Source organism: Geotrypetes seraphini, chromosome 1 (genome assembly GCF_902459505.1).
Source record: "Geotrypetes seraphini chromosome 1, aGeoSer1.1, whole genome shotgun sequence".
Classification (NCBI taxonomy): domain Eukaryota; kingdom Metazoa; phylum Chordata; class Amphibia; order Gymnophiona; family Dermophiidae; genus Geotrypetes; species Geotrypetes seraphini.
The window spans coordinates 345,761,394-345,785,579 of NC_047084.1; the positions used below are offsets into that span (position 1 = coordinate 345,761,394).

General features: G+C 41.8%; 1 protein-coding gene across 5 annotated transcripts in view; it reads right to left on the reverse strand.

Annotated features, from left to right (window-relative positions):
- The window catches only part of PTPN13 (protein tyrosine phosphatase non-receptor type 13), a 626,469-nt gene that overhangs the window by 586,839 nt on the left and 15,444 nt on the right, over positions 1 to 24,186 (reverse strand). For 2 of the 5 annotated variants that reach the window (XM_033962994.1, XM_033963003.1), the window contains exon 1: positions 13,612 to 13,828. The exons of the other annotated variants lie outside the window; for them this stretch is intronic. The gene's annotated coding sequence lies outside the window, so the exon portion shown is untranslated. Of the gene's footprint in view, positions 1 to 13,611; positions 13,829 to 24,186 lie in introns of those variants that run through there. 5 annotated transcript variants of the gene reach the window in all.

The following is a 24,186-nucleotide window of genomic DNA, read 5'->3' on the forward strand; positions in this document are numbered from 1 at the left end:
TGGAGACTTTGTAGCCGTAGACAAGCCGCCACCACAATGAGGCATTTTGTGAATACTCGGGGAGAAGATGCCAACCCGAAGGGAAGAACCTTGTACTGGTAAGGTTGATGATGAATTTGAAACCGAAGATACTTCCGAGAGGCTGGATAGCAATGTTACTTACCGTAACAGTTGTTATCCAGGGACAGCAGGCAGCTATTCTCACTAGTGGGTGATGTCATCCGACAGAGCCCCGATGCGGATGTCTCACAATCATACTTGCTTGAAGAAACTTCAGAAGTTTCGAGATGCCCGCACCGCGCATGCGCGAGTGCCTTCCCGCCCGATGCACCGGGCGTGTCTCCTCAGTTCTTTTCTTTCCGCGGAGCTGAGAAGTTTGCTTCAACTCTCTGCGTCGAGTGAACCCGTGTTCTTGCCTTCTAGTACCGCGGTTTTGAGTTTGTTTTCTCTTAATCGTGTGTTTTCATTTTGTCGTTTTATTATTTTTTAAAAAAAAAATTTCTTCCAGAAATTCGACCAGGTCAGCCGCGTGGCTGAGGCCCCGCTCCTTCAATCTAGCGGTGGAGCTTTTTCGGCCTATGTCCCGGCCGATTACCGGTTTTAAAAAGTGCATCAAGTGCCAGCGCGCGATTTCGTTGACGGACCCGCATCGACGCTGTCTACAGTGTCTTGGTCCAGAACATCTTCCGAAATCGTGCCAGCCTTGTTCCACTCTAACAGCACGTGCTTTTAAGCGCCGCTGTTTCCTGTGGGAGTCGATGTTCAAGATGGAAGCTTCCAAAGAGCCTTCGGCTTCGACTTCGACCAGCGCTTCGCCTTTACAACCTGCAAAGTCATCATCTACTCCTGCTGCATCGGGTCTTTTGAAGCCGGCTTCCTTCGTTCCGGCTTCGACCCCCGCCTCCTGCGCCGGTGCCTGACTCAGTCTCCTCAGATCAGGTACCTCCTGAAGGGAAGAACCTTGTACTGGTAAGGTTGATGATGAATTTGAAACCGAAGATACTTCCGAGAGGCCGGATGCATGGGTATATGCGTGTAGGCTTCTTTGAGGTCTAGGGAGCATAGCCAATCGTTGAGATTGAGATGACGATACAGGAGAGCTAGTGACAACATCCTGAATTTTTCTCTGACCAAGAAGTTGTTGAGAGCTCTGAGATCCAAAATGGGTCTGAGTCCTCCTGTCTTCTTGGGAACCAAGAAGTAACGGGAATGAAACCTTTCCCCTGCTGTTCGAGAGGAACTTCTTCGATAGCGTTTAGCTGAAGAAGAGATTGTACTTCTTGAAGTACTGTGCAGGGTCCAAAGCAGACTCTTTTGGAGGGCAGTCTGGAGGAAGAGTCTGGAAATGAAGAGTGTGACCCTGACAAACGATGGTGAGAACCCAATGGTCCGAAGTAATGAGTTCCCAACGGTTGATGAACCACTGAAGACGACCTCCTATGGGCTGAGGCAATGGATGAGAAATGTGAAGATTGGCTATGCTCCGAAGAAACAAGTCAAAAGGGCTGCTGAGATATAGGTTGTGCAGCCGGTTGTTTCTGCTTTTGACAAGGCTGCTGTTGTTGAAGTTGGCGTGGTCTCCGAAGTTGAGACTGAGGTTGTTGTAGGGGTCTAGCAGCAATCCTACGTTGGTATGTAGATTGTTGCCTGAAAGGATGAGTAGATGGAGGCTTTTTCTTGTTCTTGATTAAAGTATCCCACCTAGTTTCATGAGCTGAGAGCTTTTGGGTCGTAGTATCTAAAGACTCACCAAAAAGCTCATCACCCAGACGATCCTGATGATTAACATCCAATTCAGAAACTCGAAGCCAAGCTAACCTTCTCATGGCAACAGACATGGCGGTAGCTCTGGAGGTAAGCTCAAAGGTATCATAAATAGAGCGAACCAAAAACTTTCGTAATTGTAACAAGGAAGCAATATGCTGCTGAAAAAGAGAAAGCTTTCGGTCAGGTAAATATTTCTGGAAAGCAGACACTTGTTGAATTAAATATTTAAGGTAAAATGAGAAATGGAAAGCATAATTTCCAGACTGATTGGCAAGCGTAGAATTTTGAAATAAACGTTTGCCAAAACGATCCATAGTTTTACCCTCTCTGCCAGGAGGAACAGAAGCATAAACACTGGCACCTGCAGATTTCTTAAGAGTAGACTCAATAAGGAGAGACTCATGAGGCAGTTGTGGCTTATCAAATCCAGGAAGAGAGTCCAGCTTCCGGGGAGCTCCTGGAATAGTTAACGGAGTTTCTAAATTTTTATAATAAGTCTCCCTAAGAATGTCATGAAGAGGGAGCTTAAGAAACTCCTTAGGAGGTTGATCAAAATCTAATGCATCCAAAAATGGCTTAGATTTTTTAGAATCAGATTCAAGAGGGATGGAAAGTGCCTCTGACATTTCCCTCAAGAACTTAGAAAAGGAGGTCTGTTGAGGCTTTGAAACAGGCTCCCTAGAAGAACCATCCTCATCTGAGGAAGCCTCTTCAGCTGTAAGAATAGATTCCTCGGAGTCTTCCCAAAGATCCGAGTCTTTCGTCAGTGCAACCTGGGAATTGGGTGTCGAAGGCTTGACATGCTTAGTCTTCCGAAGAGACTTGCCTGATTTGACCAACATCGTCAGGCGATGTCAATGAAGAATGATGTCGAGCCGAATCCGACATCACACCGGAAGACAAAACTGTCGGCACCGATGACACTTTCTTAGTGGGTGTTGGTGTCAAGATGGATATCTGCATCGATGGCTCAGACCTGGTCGATGCCGCCAAAGTCGATGCCGAGACCATGTGCTCAGACCGAGCCGACACCGGAGGAGCCGGTGTCACCATGATCGGGAGCAATAGTTGTAATTGCTCTCGTAACTGCTCTCGTAATTGCTCTTTAACCACCTCAGCAATTGTGTCCTCGAGAGACTGCACCGGTACCGCTTGCTTTTTCCTCGGTACCTTAGGTGCCGCTCTGCGCTCCGGAGATGAGGAGGCTGATGACAAGGCACTCATCTCTATCGGAGCCGAGCATTTTTTAGCATGCCTTGAGGTCGGCAGGACTTGACTCACTGCAATAATGACCTGAGGATCTGAAAGGGAAGAAGGCTTCTTAGCTGGCTTACTCACGGACACTGAGGGAGAATCCTGCGATGTTGAATGGTGCGAAGTCGACTTCAGCGTAGTCTCTGACACCAATACCAATGCCAAGTCTCCTTCCATAGCGGGCTCGAATAATAATCGCTCCTGTCGGTTTTGAAGTGTCCTTTTCTGAAGAGAAGAACAGACAAGAACAGAATTCAGCCTTATGGTCCGGCCCGAGGCACTGAAGGCACCAGCGATGCGGGTCCATGAAGGAAATCGGATGATTACACCGTCCGCACTTCTTAAACCCCGTAGATGGTCGTGACATCAAAGGGAAAACGGCCTCAGCCAAGTCGAAGGTCGAGGCTCGAGGCTGAAAAGAGGCCCCGCCGGGCCGCTTGAGTAGAGTGAAAAAGTAAAAAAAAATTTTTTTACTTTAAATAAAAGAAAAAGAAATAAGGATTAAATCCTAAGAAAAAAGAAGTACCGCGCGAGCGAGAAAGCAGTGAAAAAGATGCACGTCAAAAAAGAGCAACTGACTAGCTCCACGGAAACAAAATAACTGTCGGACCGCACACCTCCGTCGGGCGGGAAGGCACTCGCGCATGCATGGTGCGGGCATCAAGAACTTCATAAGTTCTTAGAGTGTTCCGTAACGAGGGCTCCGTGGTGACGTCACCCATTCGTGAGAATATCGGCCTGCTTGTCTTGGGATAAAATAATTTTATTTTCTATTTTGTGATTACAAAATGTCAGATTTGAAATGTGTATCCTGCCAGAGCTGGTGTTACAGCAAGCATGAGCTAGGACCTAACAGAGAGAGGAAAAGTCTTTTTTGTTTACACCACAGTGCCAGCTTGGGGTTGGAGAGGGAAAATGGGGGTGGGGAGGGTGGGAAAAGTGAATCAAATAAAAAAAAATCAATTCAATAGGCCAAATCAAATTGAAAATTTTTCCCCTGAATCGAGCAGCACTATTGCACGCCCTGCTTCCATTGTATGCAAATAGATGTTATGTATATTCATTGGAGAAATCCTGAAAACCTAACTAGATTGTGGCCCTCGTTCCCCACCCCTTATTTGTCTATGTTCCACCTCCTTTTATACCCTATGCTTTCTCTTAAGATGTTTTCATGTGTATCGCATTGACGTTAAGTAGCATACAATGAATACTGTGAACTGTTACCTGAATAGGTTTACTGTTGTAATTGTCTACTTACTGCCTAGGTTAGACTTATTCTCGCTGTACACTGCCTTGAGTGAATTACTTCAAAACAGTGATTTTTAAAATCCTAGTGAATAAAAGAAAAACTTTTTTTTTTCCCAAAAAGCTGTGAATTTCAAGAACCACAATACCAACAGTATGTTATAATCATTGAAACAAGCAATATAAAGTTCTGCTCGCAGAGCTCTGATTCTCGTCACATAGTCCCTTCTACAGCGTCTCAACAAACAATATTTCTTACAGCTGGATTCTGTGACTTCAGAAGCACAGTTTTACTTTTGGCTTTTATCAAGCATACTTCCAGAGAAAATGGGAGAAGCACTTTGTAAACAAGGCCCAGGATGCTGTCAGCCTGAGCTTGTTGACTCACACATACATCAAGTCCTAACTCACTATTTTTTCTAATGCACTTCTCTTGCTTATCTTTGTCAATATTTAACCTGACTGCATTTTCCTGAAGTAATCTGAGTTTCCTGCTTCAGAAGCAGATTCAGGAGTCAATGATGGGCTTTGACCTAAGAATGAAAGAAAATGGAAAAGAAAGAAAGAACAACCGCACCCCGAAGTCAGAATCTGCTTCCCCATCTCCTTTCCCTAATCATTTCCAATGACACTTGTCAAATCTCTGAGAGCACCTGGTCAGCAAACCTATTTTTGTGCAGGTTGCAAAATGATTAATGAGACCAACATTAAGAATTGTCCTACATGGGCTTTTGAGAGCACAAGGTTCTTCCTTCAAATATGAAGACAAACCTGCTTTCTGTATGATTGATACTGCTACTGTTTTGCACAGCAGACATGTTAAAAATCATACATAATCTTCAGTGCTCTATTTCCTAGCATACATGTGCTAATGGCAGAGAATTATTTTGTTATTTCATTGGAACATCAAGGCATAAATCGTTGGGTTTCTTTTCTCTGTTCACACCAGCACCAACTCTGGTTTTTTTCCCTATGACTTAATCTACTAGTCTCCTTTGCTCATCCCCAGAGGCATCTGGAAGTTTCACCCCCAACATTTCATCCCCAACATTCACTGCTGTACTCAACTGCAATATCATAATCATTACTGACCCAGCATTGACCTTTCATTTTACGAATGTTTGTTCATCTGAACAAGCCATTGTAATCTTTGTTGACCCAGAATTTTTGACCCATTTATAAGGCCACAATTAAATTTTATTTTTCATAAAGTATCTTGGGGGTGAGTGGAGGGGAGCATTGCCCCCATCACAATGAAATTTTATTTTCATATCATGGAGAGCGTGGGTGAGCATGCCCCCCCCACCACATGACCAGAAGGGGTGCGCTGGTGATGCTGCAATGGGGAGGGCAGGGAGAAGAATCGGATTCATCATGAACAGTTCATTGTGCTGAAATGGCTGCGATGAAACTGTCCTAGACTCTAGATTTGAAATTTGCACAATGAAAAAAAAGTTGTGTAGTCATAAAAATTTACTTGAGTGGTATATTCAATGGCATATTCAAATAAGCAGGACCAACAAAAATGGTAATGATGATAATGCTTAATGATTATGATATTGCAATTTAGTACTGCAGTGAATGTTGGGGGCGAAATGTAGGGGGCAAAACTTCCTACTATTTCCCTGGATAGTTAATAAACTTACTTGTATATATTGCATAGATGTGCAAAAACTAATTTCAGAAAGCCACTATTTGCATGTGGAGATTTGAAGGGTGTGTGTTTTGGACAGGACTAAAATCTATATGTATTTTTCCCATTTCACAAGGGAACACACATGGATGAGGAAGATCCATGTTGGCTTTTATACCTGCTCAACGATATGTATAATTTTTTTTTAAAAGTGCTCATTTCAGGCAGGGTGTTAACGAAGGATTAAAAGAATCATTCCACGTAGTTTATTTCCACCTCCAAAATGAAACTAAATTAAAAATTGCCACTTCATTGGCAGCATGTACACATGTAGTTTTGTAAAATGGAGCAGCTACACATGTGAAAGTTGTGCAATCGCCTCTACATGTTTAAGTGCTAACACCTTCAAGTGGAAGATTCTGGGTCCAAGCTGTTCATTTTATCCATGTATACATTCTTAAAATAATTGTTTCCACCACATGTGCTGGCAATTACACGTGCACTCCGGCAGGTATTTTAGAAAAAGCTCTTACAACAGCACAGCCTTTTCTAAAATATCACTGGAACTGAGCATATCCCTACTTGGCCATCTCTCAATTTTGATCTCCACTTTCTGGATAAAATGGGGTTCCACATGTCCCTATCCTGTAAAAGTTTTCTTGATGGAACAGTAAAATGACCTTATCATTGCAACAGGCAGTACAATATTAGATACATATGAGTAATGCCAAATAGGCATTACTAAAAGTGGTGTCCGTTTGGATTCAAAAGGTTTATGGCAACAAAATATTGCTCTTCAAGTGGAGAAGGCTTCATCTAAAGCAAGGCAGATGATGGGATGTATCAGTAGAAGCTTTGTCAGCAGGAAGCCTGAAGTCATAATGCCATTGTACAGAACCATGGTGAGACCTCATCTGGAATACTGTGTACAATTCTGGAGGCCACATTACCGTAAAGATGTGCTTAGAATCGAATCGGTTCAACGGATGGCCACCAGGAGGATCTCGGGGCTAAAGGGTCTCTCGTACGAGGAGAGACTAAACAAACTACAGCTCTACACTCTAGAAGAACGTAGGGAGAGGGGAGACATGATTGAGACATTTAAATACATCACGGGACGTATCGAGGTGGAAGAAGATATCTTCTTTCTCAGGGGACCCTCTGCCACTAGAGGGCATCCGCTCAAACTCAGAGGCGGGAAATTTCATAGTGACATCAGGAAGTATTTCTTCACAGAAAGAGTGGTTGACCGTTGGAATGAGCTTCCAGCGCAGGTGATCGAGGCCAGCAGCGTGCTGGACTTTAAGAATAAATGGGATACCTATGTGGGATCCCTACGAGGGTCGAACTGGAATATCGGTCGCTAGGTATAGACTTAAGAGGATGGGTCAGTAGGGTGGGCAGACTTGATGGGCTATAGCCCTTTTCTGCCGTCATCTTCTATGTTTCTATGTTTCTATTCAAAATTAGGCTTGCTTTTCCGACGTAGGTTATGTAAACTGTAAGGCTATTCTGCATGTTGTTTTACACTCTATAACGTTTCATTTTTATTCTTTAACTTTTTAGGGCTGCATTTCAATTAAAATTTGTAATTGCAATTAAATGCACAATTAAATGTGTGTTATTTAACACCCCAACCCACTCCCTTTTACTTAGCCACAGTAGAGGTTTCTACTGTGGCCAATTATACTAACTGCTCCAATGCTCACAGAATTCCTATCAGCGTTGAAACATTTAGCACTCCAGGCCGCAGTAGACACCTCTACCGCAGCTTAGTAAAAGAGTGGGTAATTTTTCTCAGTTGTAGGAAGTTTCACCCCCCACATTTTGCCCCCAGGTACATCCCACCCCTAGAATTTTTGCCCCTACACATTTCATCCCCAGGAACTTTCTGCTACCATGTATATTTTACTTTTATGATTTTGTTACTTGATTTTGGATTTTTTGATGAAAAATAAAATTTCATTGTGGCCTTTTGAATGGGTCAAAAAACACTGCAATATAGCAAAAGACTTGAAATGTGGACAATGAAAAAAATAAGCTATGTAGTCATAAAAATTTACGAGTGGCATATTCAATGGCTTATTCACATGAGCAAGGCCAACAAAATTGGTAATGATGACAATGCTTAATGATTATGATATTGCAATTTAATACTGCAGTGAATGTTGGGGGCGAAAATGTCAGGGAGAAAGATCCCGGGAGCGAAATGTGTGGGGGTGAAAATTCCAGGGGTGAAATTTCAGATGCAATTTTTCTCTGGGCAATGGAAGTTAGGTTACTTGCCCAGAATCATAATGACCTGTAGTGAGAAAAATAAATAAACAATGTACTTTTAATTGTGCGATTAACTGCAATTAAAAATTTAACAAAAATGCAGCCTTATCAAAAAATAACAAATTTTCAAACCATTTGTTTGGAACTTTTTAGTTTTATATTATGTTGTCTAGGGCAGCTACAAATTAAAAAAAAAAAAATCAGAATAAGGAAGATACCAGGAATTTTAAACTCAAAGAGGATTTTGTTACATCTTTGGATGATAACCTTATAAATGATTTCACAAGAATTGATTCTTAGTTTTCAGCGCAGGTGGTAAATGCTAAGACAGGAGAGTCACCCATTCTACTGTGGGCATTGATCATTCTTGAAATTTTATTAGAACCGGTTTAGCAACCATCGTTAAGGGCACAGTAAGTTTTGAGAATCTGGCCCTAGCTTCTACTGTCTCGCTTGTAGGAAGACAACTGGAAATCAAAAAGGAGGGTCAAAAATATATAAATGAAGCTTCCTACAAGATATTTTATGAGATGGGATTGACTACCCACTTGTCCAGGAATAGAGTGAGATTGTACAAGAATATTTTACGTAGGTTGCTGCTGCACTTGGACATTTTCACTTACACCAGTTCTATGGCTGGCCTAAGTGACAGCACCTAAATGATAGGTGTGCAGATACACAGCAGCAGTAGTAGTACTTATGCTAGTAGCCTGTACATTAGCATATTAAGGGGGGGCAGGGTGGTGGTCCACTCCAGGCACCTTCTTGGTGGGGGTGCCGGCACCCGTCCTCCTCTCCACCACCCCCCACCTACCACGTGCGTTCCTTCCCTTCCCCTGTACCTCTTTAACATTCCCGGTGAAGGAGCAACCCCAACCTGCTGCTCGTGCCAGCGTCGGCTCTTCTTCTGATGTCACTTCCTGGACCCACGCCTAGGAAGTGACGTCAGGAGAGCCAACGTGGGCAGCACGTTGGTGATGCTGCTCGCAACAGGAATGTTAAAGAGGTACAGGGAAGAGAAGGGGCATACGCGCAGCAGGAGTGGATGGAGAAGGAGCAGGTAGGGGTGGAGGGGCGGAGAAGAGAGCGGGGGAGGAGTGCCACTGCCACGGGCACCTCTCACTATGCCACTGAGCCTGTACATACAGAATACAGAATACAGAGCCTGTACATAAACATACACATACACTGTTTGGACATCTAAGTCTAAGCACCCCTTTAGAAAATTGCCCCCCATCATAAACAAGGTGTAAGGGGACCAGGTTCTGGAAGGAATTGTCAAGGCAGATTCAAAGGAAGGCTCTAGTTCCGCAGACCAGTCAGTAGTGCCTTTTGTTTCATTTTGGTTTGTGCTCATTTCATTTTGATACCAAATTGAGGCGATACACACCAGAAAAAAAATATTTTAGCTGCATTCCCCTAGTAAGAAGCTGGTTCCCTTCAAGAAGAAAGCTGCTGGCCCAGAAATATAAAAAAAACTTTAATCACTGTTTGCATTATAAATATAAGCACCACTAATACTTATATTTAAAAGAAATGAACAAAAAACTGGAGTACACTAGAATCAGTGATCCTCCCCAACTCTGAATATGCACCATCTGAAAGCTTCTATAAAGTGGTGTGCAAAAGTCTGGAATCACTTTGTGAATTCTGCATTCTTTCAACTTTGATCTTTTATTTTAATTTCTTTGTTCACCCAATATATTTGTCTGTGTACTACATTATAAGGGATATATTTGGTTAATCAACTTTTTTAAGATCACTTGTTTCTAATTTTACAATTTTGTTGATATTAGAACATAGCTACTATAACTTTTACAGCTCATGCTTCAAAACTGGATCAAGACTGTCTAATTAGCATGTATTATTTCTGACCAATCATAGTCCAGTTGTCTAGGTAACAGGGAAGCTAAAAAAAAAATGCAGGCTTTTTGATTTTCATACACTTTCTGCTGCAACCATGAACAAGACTCAGAACCTGACATTGGAGGCGCATGTTCGTGTGCCAGATCACTAGCAGTAGTAAAGATTATACAAAAAAAAGAAAGCGACGAATTCAGAGGTAGACAAGCCTCGATCAATCATCCACATGCATCAACATTATGCCAAGACCATGTACTTTGGTGTATTTAATCTACCAATTGCAAGTTGACCTCACCTCAGCTACAGAGTGGGTGGTCAGACAAGTGTCATGTCAGTGTCAGTTCGTTACCAGTGCCTGCAGTTTGGTCTGCGATGACTGATGGACATCAGCCACTGATGCTTTTGAACATCAGCCACTGATGACTGATGTCCAAAAGCAGAACCAGATTGAGTTTGCACAGAAGCACTCAAGCTGGACATGTGAAATATGAAAAAAGGTGCTTTTCAGTGATGAAAGCACCTTCTGCCTGTTTAGTAACCAGGCCCACATCTACGTGAGGTTTCCTGGAAAGAAGTTCAAGCCTGAGTGCTCATCTTCAGTGTGAAGCCTTTGAAGGTCATGGTCTGGGACTGCATGGCTACCAGTAGCGTTGGACATCTGCATATCATCGATGGAATAGTCAAAGGGACTGAGTACATCACAATACTGCAAAAGTGCATGGTGCCATCAGCTCAGCCGTTGTTTCCAGGCCAGTTCCTGTTCTAAGATGACAACGCACCTTGCCATCACTCCAAACAGGTGATCAACTGGAAGCATCAGACCAACATTGAGTCAATCGACTGGCCTGCCCAATCTCCGGATCTGAATCCAATCGAGAACTTGTGGCACAAGGTGGCCTGAGGGATATCCAAGAGACATCCAACAACAAAACATGAGTTGACAGAGTCACTCATTGCAGCCTGGAACCATGTGGTTACCCATGATCACCTCATCAAACTGGTTTACTCAATGCAGACACAGTACAGACAGGTGATCAAAAACAGAGGGTGTCCCACAAAATACTGAGCCATCATGACACATAAAATGGTCTTTTTCAAGGCCACCTACATAAATATGAAGGATAGATGATGCTCGTATACTTTTTTGTTCCAGCAAAGTACATTACTCGATTTACGCAGAAAAATTATCATCAACTTTAACAAACTCAGAAATTTAAGGCCAAGCTAAAATAAAAAGTAAATTCTAATAGCCAAATGTATCCCTTACATAGATAAATCTATTGGGTCAAAAAAAATTTAAAATAAAAGGTCAGAAAGCTGAAATAATGCAAAATTCACAAATGGTTCCAGACTTTTGCACACCACTGTAGCTGTCATTACATCTGAAAGAGAGAATTAAATTATAACATAAAAATAATCCTTACACTAATGCAAAGATATCCTGCACTCGCCCTTTAATTCACCCTCCCATCAGTAGGAGGGCATAAAGATCTCAAAACATCCACATCTGTGCTGTATTGTGTATAAACATCTCTGGCTTCAGCTGTCCAAAGCCAGCAGAGCTTTTTGTTTGTTGACTTAACATCAAAAGTGATTCTTTCTCAAAGGATTTCTATTGTACTTTTTTCTTTTGCAGAAATATTTTCACAGATACATTTTGAAGGGATTGGCCTGGCTCCAGCCTATTAATGACATCATCCACCATGGTTACTTTACTCTGTAGAAGCAGAAGCAACAGTTCTGGCAGAGGACTGACGTATAGGATGTCTCCTATTTGAAGCAGGCCAGGCTGGCCGACCAATACTAACTGGTGTCACTAACTGGGCACTATTCTACTGAAGCTTCTTAGTGGCCCAACAGAACATTCTAGTGCTATTTATACTAGACTTTTTTCCTAGTAAATGTTTGTGGAAAAAACCCAAACAAACATTTTAGCAGCTTTGTTTCCCACTCTTTCCCACCATATACATCCCTACTACTTGTATACTTTGGTTTTCAACATAACAAAACAATATCTGTTTTGAGAACTGTAGTTATTTAAATTTATTACATGCTGTCCCAGAATATGCTCAAATCAAGTTACAAATAAAATATTTCAATTTCTGGCTGTGGTAAAAAAGGCCTTCTTGCATGGGAAAAAACCCACATAACTGCGTGCAAGGCCATATTTTACTATGGCTTAGAAAAAGGACCCCGATATCTTCTTTTATCTAATAAAAATGTATAATCGTTATACTTTTTAACTTTTTAATATACAGTAAACCAATATTTTTATTCCACATATCAAACCCAAAAGCTTTACCTATATTTCAACAAGATTTGCGATATCAAACATAGTTGAGCCCACGACCCCACCACTGAATTTAGCTGTTAGGAACTATTAGTGAAGTACTGACCCATTTTCTTTATCATTCCCACTTAAAATGAGTTAAGTTGTTCAGGTACTGAAAATACCCTCTTAATTAATTCGGAGCTGAGAAATAGAACACCTGTACAATAACTATTAAGTATAAGGCATAATAAATCATACAATCTAATAATACATACCACTGCATAATTCAATCTAAACTATTGCAATCTACCAAAAAATATATAATTATGAAAGACAGTAATATGATTACAATTTGTTTCTTTGTTATCAGTGCTTATCAAATGGGGTCACAGAATCCACATTTGGTGGTGGTGATAGGGTCTCATAACCAGAGTGAAACATAAAATATCACCACCCTGCGTCTCCTGACAAGCCCACACTACAACTAGACTTACATGGGAAATGGATGTAGGTAGCAATACTGTGGGATGAGGGTTGAGTAACAAGACGAAAATGGGGTTGCGGTCACAGAAAATCTGATATACAAAAAGACATACAGTGCAGTGCTTAACGCTAAGGCATTTTTCATGTATTGGTTTTGTACTTGACTATTACTTTTATAAACCACCTTGATATCTCAAACAAGTATGTGAAGATCAATCCATTCAATTCACCCAGAAACCTACCCACTTCTTAAAATTTGTCTGTCTTATCAACTGTATAAAACTTTTGTTAAAATAGTGCTATATTTTCCTTTCTAATTTGATAACGTTAATTAGGCAAATGAACTAAATTTAAAAAAAAAATTAAATAACACTACAACATCATGAAAACAATTGTGTGTGGCGGGGGGGGGGGGGGGGGGGAGAGACTTTAATATTTAAGATTAAACAAAAACTTCTTTGAAGAGAGAGACATTTAGCATTTCCATTGCTAATGGTCGTGGTAGCAGGCAGAACGTGATGTTTCCACTGTCTCAAAATAATGAATAGCCCCCAAAAGAGGAAGGAACTCTTTCCCCTTTAGAAGTTTTAAAGTTCATTTTGGAAACACGATCAGCAAACAAATTGTAGGTGATACTTTTAGTGGGCTAATCGAATTTTTAGTCAATAAAAAAATCAATCACCCGCAACTTTTCTGTTGACCCTTATTTCCACACATCCAAGACCAGCACAGCAAACGCAATTTTCTGCAAAAGTTAAATATGTGAAATAAACTACTACGTCTCTCCAGCACAGACAACTATTACGCACATTCTAACCTCAAATGAAGCGGGTCACCTGTGGGATTCTCACTGCCTCAAACCTTCGGTGCCCTCATCCAACTAATCTGCATCACTGTCACTTCATGACGCCCCGCGCACCCCCGGCGCTCTCCAGATAAGCAGGGGCTACGGGTGAGGAAAGGAACGAGGCCGAGCGGCGCCCGCAGACACGGCCCGGGAAGAGGAGTGGGCGGGATGCGTCGCCCAGGGCAACGCGCGCTAACATTGAGGGGGCGGGGCTAGAGTCTCTGTTCTGCCACTTCCGAAAAGGCGGCGGTGATGAGACGGAAAGCTGGGCGGGGCGAGGGTCCCGGAGATTGATTGGTCTCTCGCCAACAGTAGCCTGCGGGATTCTCATTTGGGAGAAGAGAAGACAAGGGTTTAGCAACGTGTGGGTCGTGACCATCAGTGAAACGTCACAGTAAGGGGCGTGGCGCAGATGACCTCTTTATAGAATAGATGCTCAGGGTTAGGGTTAGCGGATCCCTTGTAGAGCTAGTAGCGAAGGAAAGGAAGTTGTAGGGGGAGAGAGGGGTTGTTGTAGTTGTTCTATATATGGGAGTAGCGTGAGAACATTTTACGTGTGATTTTAGTGCGGTCACAATAGTTTCTTTGTACAAAGCAAGGGTATTGACCGTGTGTTCACATTACTTTTCACATCCCAATGGTACTACAGTAAAAACTATAGATACGATAAATCTCTCCAGTTGCAGATAAAAATTCTGCTTTGACATGTCTGGAATGGCCAGCTTGCAAAACGGCTGGTTTCAAAAGTGCTTACTTTGTGGGCATAGCTTATATAACATTCTTATCTTACCCTAAGATGTAGACATATTTAAGCCGGTAGATGCTTACATCAAATTTATGGTATTTGATTATAAATTTATCCAAGTCTTATGTTGTTCTGAACTGTCCAATTTAAAAAGTCAGCTCAATAAGCCTAGTTTCCCTCCCTTCATCCCTACACTAATGTCCAAGCTTGGCACAGGAGATTACTAAAACTCCAATAATGAGTGCTGCCCACTCTGAAATGGAAGATGAAGGAAACAAAGATGCTAAATTACCCAGTTCCAAGTTGGAGATTTTTGGGGCAGTCCTGGATTTCTGACCACCTTATCATGTTGTCTTATGAAACTTGCAGCATTGATTCCAATGGGCAGGATCAGGCACTAAAAATCCCACACTGTTTTGGAATGCAAAGTCAAAACCAGGACTGGTCAACAATCTGCAGCCTGGAACTGGGTAACTTGGCATCTTTGGGGGGAAAAAAGTGACAATTTAAAATACAAAAGCAAGTTACCCGGTATTAAGAGTCAATCCTGGATTTCAGACAACTCTGTCCAAACACACTGGAGGGGCCTTCAGCACTGATGTCAGGGGGTAGAAGGACTACAGATTCCACACTGCTTGGGAATCCAAATCCACATCTAAACAATAAACCTCCAAATTCGATAAAAAAAAACATTACAAATTTTACATGCAAATTTGGGTGTGCACCCAATTTGTATGTGCAATTTAATTGAATAATGAGCCAATTAGTGTCAATAATTGTGATGTTAAATGAGCAATTATTGGTGCTAATTGGAAATAATTAAATTTTATGCACATGTCCAAAAAAGGGACATAGAAATGGGAGGGTAATGGGCGGACCAGCAGCATCCCTACAATTTATGCACAAAGGGCTAGATTCACTTACCTACCCGATCCGTGTGCGATCCGTGGCAGGCTAGCAAATTCTCAATGTGATGTCATGCAAATGGGGGCGATCGTTGGCATGCCCCCCACTGACTGCACAGATTGCTGGAGAGCGATCCTTGAACATGTGCAGACCATCTTCTTTGCCTATGCCCGGCAAAGCTTTTTTACTTTTTTTTACTTTTACTTTACGTGGGTATTTTTACTTTGTGAGCCCATGGTTTTAACCTGCTTTAAACCCATGGGTTAAAACCACAGGCTCGTACTGCAGGGAAGGGCACATGAGTCGGAGCTGAGCAGGGCAAGAGAGTCGGGGCAGAAAGCATGGTGGCAGAGAGAGGGCAGTCGGAAAGGACCTGAGTGACTGGTCCTCAGCAGTCGCTTATTTTTTGATCGGGCAGCCCAGTCAGTGTTCCTTAATTTTTTTTGTGAATCACGTTCTTCCTACGTTTAGATGCCCTTCCCCTCATTTCCATGCGCGGATCAGATTGGAGGATGTTCGGCACAGAGGTTAGTGAATTGGGTCGGAGGAAAATTGGGTCACAAAGGGGTCGCAAACCAACTGGTACACGATCGGTTTGCTTAGTGAATCTAGCCCATAGTTATTGAATAAGGGGGGATCCGCACCTAACTTAGGATTTAACTTAAGATTTAAACCACATTTCGGTGGGTGTAAATGGCTGCGCCTAAAGTTAGGCATGGTTTCCGGCACTAAGCACTATTCTGTAAGCAGCGACTAACTTTGAGCATCATTTATAGAATGGCAGTCAGATTATTTTTTCACTGCTGAAATTTTTAGGCACCATTTATAGAATTTAGGGGTCCTTTTACTAAGGCGCACTAGCTGATTTAGCATTCAAGAAATGCTAATGCGTATTCTATGGTCGTGTTAGCATTTAGCACGTGCTAATATTTAGCGTACGGTAAATTGGCTAGCACGCCTTAATAAAAGAGGGGGTTAGTCTCTATTTTGGAACCAGAAAACTTGGCAGTTCTGCAAAAGGCTGAGCTTATGCATTACTATAAAGCTAAAAAGAAGGGGGATGAGAGCAAAAGGAGGGAGTTACTGCCACAGAGGCAGTGTATGCAAATATATCTCATGCATATACAAATTTCCAAAATACCTGATTGTATGCCCAGAGGAATGGGTTGAAAACTACTGCTTTAGGAGAGAAACCTGTGACAACTCCTCTTGAGAGCCACCTGATGGGAATATATGATTTTAGTTTCTAATTTAAATACATTGTGTACATCCCACAAAGTGAACTGAGATGTTAAGAGTCATTAGCTCAAATTGGACACAGAAAGGAAAAGACAACCAGTGGTCTTTCTTGAGCATGAAAATCATCATTCTGTTCCCTGTTCTGTTTCTGCATCAGTCTTAACCTTTCTTTAGACTTTCTTTCCTCTTTGTATTACTAAATAAATTAGAGAAAACAATGATTGTGTACCTCTTATTCAGCTATCCTGCTCAATATACTGTAAAATGTTTGATATTCCTACAAAACCAGCATGCAGGATCAGCACAGTGTTTACAAGCAGGTGTATTTCTAGTTCAAGCCTTAACTTCTCCCTCTGACCTGTCTACAAATCATTTATAATTGTATGCATTTAGTGTAACCACCCAAGTATCTTTCTTTTCTTTTTTTTTTTTTTTTTTTGCATTACAACAAAGTTTCATACACTACTGGGCATGTTTAGATATGCCACTTCTTCTATACACCTACTCCCGGAAACACACCATAATCTAGTTTAGAACTTCAAGGTCTTGGGTAATATTAATTCATAACTAAAGACCCTAACCTGAAAAAAAAACATTGACACGGTTTTTGGAATGGGAAATTTCCTGTTTAGTTTGAACGTGTGAGAGAAAAGTAGAAAAGACCAGCACATTTCTGTACAACAATCACAACAGAAACACAAAAGAGAGAAAAAGTGACCAAAGTAACTTTGGGTTCACTACTATACGTTTCCTGTAGTACTAGGGGCTCATATATTTGTTAATGATTGTAATCTGCTTTCATTATATGAGGGGGTGCTGAAAAGTTCTCAGCCCAAACAACCAACTTCCTAAATTCTGAGCATTATTTTACCACTATAGAGTGTTATCCTATTTCGTTAAGTGCCAATTTGCAGAAACAAAATTATATATTTTGACATTGTTTCACATCACCCCTCGTATGGTTATTTAGAGCACCCCTGCTGAAGGCTGCCGAGCTGAAACATGGACCGTGTTAAGTCCACTTCTGAAGTTTGATATCACTTTGTTTATATTGGTGATTAACTAATAAATCACTTTTTGTGTATCCATTATAAGTTGAATGTGTAACATCCTCTATGACTTGTCACCTGGGCTTCTGTACTAAACCCTTTTTTGCTGTGCAGCACACAGTAGAAGAAAACTTTTGAATCAATCTTCTGGCTTATTACACAATAGCCTGCAAAGCTATAGGGCCACATCTTTTTTAAATGAACGGTATGCTGGTGAGAGTTCATTTACTACTTCTTAAAACAAAGAGACCATAAAACAGGTTTCAGATAATACAAAAGATTAGGAAAAAAGGGCAGGCGATGTGGCCAGTGTTTCCACTAATTTGTACAGGGCCTCCAACTACTTTCTAATTGCCCAGTGCTGCTCCAGCCATTTCATGGGACCTCAAAGTCTGTGGGATCTGCTGGCTTTATGTGGCTCAGGCCACAACATGACTGAGATGACATCAGGTGGCAAAAAGTTGAATGGAGGCCTTTCTGTAAGTCAACAGGAATAACAAAGAAAGCAGCACTAGTACTGTGGCACACACATCCCCATCCATCCAGGCCGAGCCACAAAGCACTGTGGACAGAGTCGGTGTTAGACATGCCCAAGGCAGAAATGAAGGAGGGGGCCCCCCAATTTCTCAGTTCACAGTCATTCACGCGCGGGACAAAGCTGTGCCGACATTTGAGCCCAGCCAATTGGGCGCAAGACTCCAGTGCGCCACCAGAAAAGTTAATTTTAAAGAGCTCCAATGGGGGGGGGGGGGGTGTGAGGGGAGAATTCCCCCAGTTTACTTAATAGTGTTCACGCTGCCGTTGGGGAGGTTTGGGGGATTGGAACCCCTCATTATAGAGGAAACTTAACTTTTTCCCAATGTTTTAGGAAAAAGTTAAGTTTTCTGTATAATGTGGGGGGTTGCACCCCCCCCCATCCCCACCCCCAACAGCAGTGCGAACAGTATTAAGTAAACTGAGGGGATTCCCCCCTCACACTCCCCATCGGAGTTCTTTAAAATTAAGTTTTACAGCGGCGCACTGGAGTCTTGCGACCAACTGTCTGGGCCGAAATGTCGGCGTGGCTTTGTCCGGTGTGCTTTTGTCCCGTCATCAATTTCTCTGACATCACTTCCAGAAGTGACATCAGAGAAAGCACCGAAGCTGACGTGGACAGCAAGCTCATCACTGCTCGCATTAAAGTTAAAAAGGTATAAGGAAGGGGCGTGGGCACACAAGCGCGGCAGGGGGAGAAGTGGGAAAGGAGGTGGAGGGAAGGAGGAGTGTCGGCACCCTGAGGAAAACCGCACTCAGGGCAGACCGCCCCCCTCACACCCCCTTTATGCCACTGCCTGCAGCAATAATCAAACCTTTCCCTGCAATGTCTTGGATGGAACTTAAGACGTTTTCAACTAGACCTGATTAAGAAGTGTCTAAGTGCCAAAAGGTACCCAAACTGACCAGATGATCACTGGAGGGATTAGCTATTGACACCCACACACTCTCTCAGTGGTCACTGACCCCTCTCCCACCCCAAAAGATTTTGAATAAAACAGTACATACCTGGCTCTAGAACAGCAGCACTTGGTATGGGAAAGCCTAGTAGAGCATCACATAAGTGTCTTAAGTAGTCAGGTGGGTGGGCTAGTGAACCATAGAGAGGATGAGCCAGGCCCATAATCCACTCTAAACTACTGCATTTATGGTGGACAGTGTGAGCCCACCAAAATCCTACAATACTGTTGTATAGGTGCCACCTACAGCCATAAGGGTTATTGGGGTGGGGGGTAGGTATATTAGGTTTTAGGGGAGTTTTGCAGGGCCAACCATACATTAGAAGGTTATGATAAGATGTACTTCTGGCACAGTTTATATGAAGTTCACAGCAGTGTCTTCTAGTGTGGCCCAATGTTCTGTTGGCATGTCTGTGTGACCAGTCCATTAGAAGACTGGCCCCTCCCATATTTTGTGGTCAAAAATGGGGTATAAAGTTGGACTTCCTGGTGGACAAGACATCCAACTAGACAATTAAAAAAAAATATTTGGGACATTCAGCATTTTTAAAAAATGGACCCTTCTGGAAGTTCAATTTTGGACATCTAGCGGGAAACATCCAAAGTCAGACTTAGTCGCACCATCTAAAATGCCCCTCCACGTTCCAGCATTTATTTTCTCAAAAAAAAAATAAAAAAATAGCACTTATCTATTTAAAGTGCAGATATAGCCCATACAGCCAAACTCAACAGGGCTGCCCATTTCACAAGAGCTTCATCAGGAGCAGCTGCCAAATCTCACATAGAGGGCTTCTTTAACAAAGCCGTTTAGCATGGACCGCTGCGGTAATGGCCCCCAAACCCATAGGTATTTAAAGGGCTTTGGGACCGTTACAGTGCAGCAGCCACTACCACAGCTTTATAAAAGGGGTGACCAGTTTTCAGGCATAACATCTTCCTCCCCCCCTAAAATGTGAGATTTAACAACCACTCCTGATGAAGCTCCTGTGAAACAGGCAGCCCCATTGAGTTTTTGCTATGTGGGCTATATGGGCTTTCTTGCTTTTTTTTTTTTAGAAAATAAATATTGAAACAATGTATAATGAAAGGGATTAGGGATGTTAAATTATGAGGTGAGATGGTGGACTCTTGAGTAAAAGCCCCATTTGAGCCAAGGTGGCTGAGGGTTCAGCTGTGATTTTGCTGAAGTCCCCTGTTTTTTACATTGTGAATTGTGACTTTTTAATATTCCCCTGGGTGTGTTGAGAGTTTTGTGTTATACTTGGACACACACTGAGCCGATTTTAGTGTGGTAATGCTATTAAGTGTGCAATTTTCATCTTGTTAATTTTGACATTTGGGGGGATGTTAACAACATATGCTATGGTTAAGACAAGTTACTTTATCACAACTCAGGTTACTTTGATGTAATGAAACCTAATTACTAATAACTGGCATTAGCAGTAAAATAACCATTCTTAATGGTAGTCTCAGTTGATAATGTTCCCCCTTATTTAATTGTCAAGATATTAACGCTCAAAAACATTTTCCAAACTTCCTCCAGTTTATTCACACCCAACATTAGGAAAGAAAATAGAGTTGGGGGAGAACCCCTTACCATTACAAATAAACAAATTAAACAGCATAAAATCTAAACAGCAGATTTCAGTCAATAGGATTTTGAAATCAGGTACAACTATAACTAAAGGTGTAAAGGTGTAAAAGTTTCCTTTTCAATGACGTTTTTAGTTAATAATGATCTTACATACCTTTTTATCCTTATATCTTCTCATTTGTACTTTACTCCCTTCCCTTTGTTATAATCCTGATATATAGAACTTGATTCAGAATGTAACCCTTTAAATATATATTTCCTAGTGTTTCATGATTGTAAGTTTTCGTAATTATGTAATATTATTTGTTTATGTAATAATTATCCCAAGTTTTTATTTATTCATTTATGTTTGTATATCGCCTAGAATGTAGAATAGGCGATTAATCAAATTGCATAATAAACTTGAAACTTGATAAAGAAGTCCAGACAATATACATTGAGATACAGTAGACAGCAGATGGGGTAGGACTCAAGGACTGTGGCCTGATCATGCAGCACCAGAAACTAGGAAGCTGAGAAGCAGAGAAGAAGGTTACTGTTTTTGACTCCACCACCACCATAAAGGTATAAAGAAATAAGTATGCATATATTGTCCTGATGCTTTAAAAACTCTCTGAGAAGAGTCACCAACCCTTCAAAGTTTTAGATCATGTTTCTTGTATAATACCCTCATCAATGCCCTGAAAAGGCATGCCAACAAGCTTTTCTACAACACCTGCTGCAGGGCCAATACCCAAAACCCTCTGACACCTGTTTGTTCCATCTTGCATAATAAACATGTTTTCACATGTTAAGCAGGGTGTTTCTCATGTTCATTCTGTCAGGGCTTCATCTCACACCCCAGTGTTGTGAATCCTCAGAGCTGTTTAGTGCTTTTTTTTTTTAATCAAAATTAAAAGGGTCACAGGAGGCTTATCATGATTCCTTGTCTTTGTACCAAGAAGTGGAAATGAAAGTCAACAAAACAGCTCTAGGCAACACCTTTTTCCACCCTGACCTGCTGAAGGGAGTATGGCCCTAGCAAGTCATTCCAGTAAAACCGTATATCCTACTGTGCATTTGTTGACCTTTATGCATATCTGTCTCAGTGAACTCACATAGCAACAGCAGGACTTTGCTGGACTGATTCAGTGGAAAGGATCAAAGCCAACTCTTTGCCATTCTGATGTTCCTTACACAGCCTCTAAGGAGCTAATGAATGAGCTCCCACACTGAGGTGTGCATGCCAGTGGCTGACTGTACCTTAGGCTGTTGTGTACTGTGCAAACATAGCAGTCTCTCTGCAATGAAATAAGCACAGTAGATGCTCCACAGCATCCTTTTCTACTCTTCTATTTTATGCCTTATCATCATCTGATTGATTTATTCACTTATCATCCACATAGGTGCAAAATACAAAAGAACCTAACAGAGGCAACAAATGCAAAGGGATACACTTTCCAAGCCTTAGATGAGACTCAGAAAGGTTAAAAAAAAAAAAGAAGAAGAATTAATCCCCAGATTCTATATATGGCGCCTAGAACTACATGCCCAAATTTAGGCATGTGCCCAAATTAAGGGGCCCTTTTACTAAGGTGCACTAACCGATTTAGCGTGTGCTAATCGATTTAGTGCGCACTAAAGATTAGCACACGCTAAATGCTAAGTCGCCCATAGAATATAATGGGCGCCTTAGCATTTAGCGCGCACTAATCTTTAGCGCACGCTAAAATCGGTTAGCGCGCCTTAGTAAAAGGACCCCTAATTTAATAGCATGTAGCATCTGGCTACATGCTATTCTGTAATGCAAGGCGTCTAATTCTACTACCACATAACTCAAAAGGGGGTGCAGTCATGGGCGTATCAGTGGTTTTCCGAAAAGGTGCATATAGAATTATAGAATAAGGCCTAATTTGCATGCCAGCATTTACATCAGGTTTTAGCAGGCATAAATTTGGGTGCTTAAAGTTAGCCATGGGGATTGGTACTATGCATGATTCTACATAGGATGTGCACCCTTGGCAGAATCACGCTTAACGCCTATTTTTATGGCACCGAATTTTGAGGGGCATTTATAGAATTCTTTCCTATGAGTAGAAGGGGCCACTTAACTAAAGTGTGTTAAATTTTGCAATTACTATGCCTTAATGCAAGGGATAAATGTCTGGTAAGTATAAATCTAACATGGCAGCTATTAGGAGTAGAGAATGACTTGGGGACAAGTTTGTCCCCGCAGGAACTCAATTTCCCCACCCTATCTCCATGAGTTTTGTCACTGTTTCTGTCCCTGCCCCTGCCCCATTCCTGTAAGCCCTGCCTTAACTGCACAAGCCTTGAACACTTATGATTTTAAAGTGTTTGAGGCTTATGCAGGTGAGGACGGAGCTTGGAGGAATGGGGCAGGGACAGGAGAAGAACTCGTTGGGATGGGACAGGAAAATGAGTTCCCACAGGGACAGGGAAAAATTTGTCCCCAAGTCATTCTCTAATTAGGAGGCATGCTCAGCATTTCTTTTGCAGATCATGCATTAAAACATCTATTAGTTTATTGCACCCTGGTTACAGTTAGTGCAAATGCACTTACCTCCAAATTTTGTATATGGCACCTTACGGTAAGTTGTGCATGCAAATCAGTGCGCGCACGGCTTAGTTGATTAATTGGCATAATCGGCACCGATACTTGTGCAGTGGTTAAAGCTACAGCCTTAGCACCCTGAGGTTGTGGGTTCAAACCCATGCTGCTCTTTGTGACTCGGGGCAAGTCACTTAATCCCCCCATGGCTCCAGGTACATTTTTCCCTGTCTGTCCCCACTGGGACAGACAGGGAAAAATGCTTGAGTACCTGAATGTAAACCATTTTGAACTCCCCTTGGAGAATGGTATAGAAAATTTAATTAATAAATAAATTCATCATTTATATTAATTGGCACTAATTAAAAGTTATGTGCACAACTTGGAAAGTGTGATTCTTTAAAAAGTATGCGCTAGTTGCAGTGAGTGAATATGAAAAGGGGGCATAGACAGGGGTGGATCATGGGTGTTCCTAAAAATTATGTGCATTGTTATACTCGTAGAATACACCAGGTTATTGTACAACTTTGTACATCCACATCTCATTCTTTACATATAGCACTGCAATTTATTTCCTCCCTCTTTTACAAAGCCCAATAGCGCGGGCCACTGCGGTAACTGACCCGAAGTCCATAGGGATTGAAATGACTTTGGGGCTTTTGCTACGTGGCAGCTGCTAGCGCAGATTTGTAAAGGGGAAGGGGGTTTAATCACTCATGATGAAATTTAAAGGATTTTTTTTCCCCTCATCACCTTGATTTATTCTACTACCACAAAATAAGTGCTGGGTTTTACTTAATCATGGAAGAGCTTCTTACTGTGGGCCGGCAAGGTAAATGCTCTGATGCTCATAGGAATTGAATGAGCATTGGAGCATTTACCTCGCCAGCTCGTGATAAGAAGCACTTCTGTGGTATAGTAAAAGGAGCCCTAAATGAACATTATTTTAAAACTATTTTTAACAGTTT